Source organism: Dipodomys ordii, unplaced genomic scaffold (genome assembly GCF_000151885.1).
Source record: "Dipodomys ordii isolate 6190 unplaced genomic scaffold, Dord_2.0 Scaffold352, whole genome shotgun sequence".
Lineage (NCBI taxonomy): Eukaryota > Metazoa > Chordata > Mammalia > Rodentia > Heteromyidae > Dipodomys > Dipodomys ordii.
The window spans coordinates 5,509-5,941 of NW_012267568.1; positions in this window are offsets into that span (position 1 = coordinate 5,509).

The following is a 433-nucleotide window of genomic DNA, read 5'->3' on the forward strand; positions in this document are numbered from 1 at the left end:
GAAAGAAATAATCAAAATTAAATCAGAATTAAATGAATTAGAATCCAAAAAAACTATAGAAAGAATCAACAAAAGAAAGAGTTGGTTCTTCGAAATAATTAATCAAATTGACAGACCCTTAGCAAATCTTATCAGAAAAAGAAGAGAACACACACAAATTATTAAACTCAGAATTGAGAATGGAAACATAACCATGGAAACAACCAAGATTCAGAACATTATAAGGGAATACTTCTCAAAATTTATGCTAATAAGTTTGAGAACTTGACAGAAATGGACCTTTTCCTAGCAAATATTGACATGCCAAACTAAACCAAGATGAGTTAAACTATCTTAACAGGCCCATATCAATCACTGAAATAGAAATAGCAATAAGAGACCTCCCAGCTAAGAAAAGTCCAGGACCAGATGGTTTTACAGCGGAATTTTACAA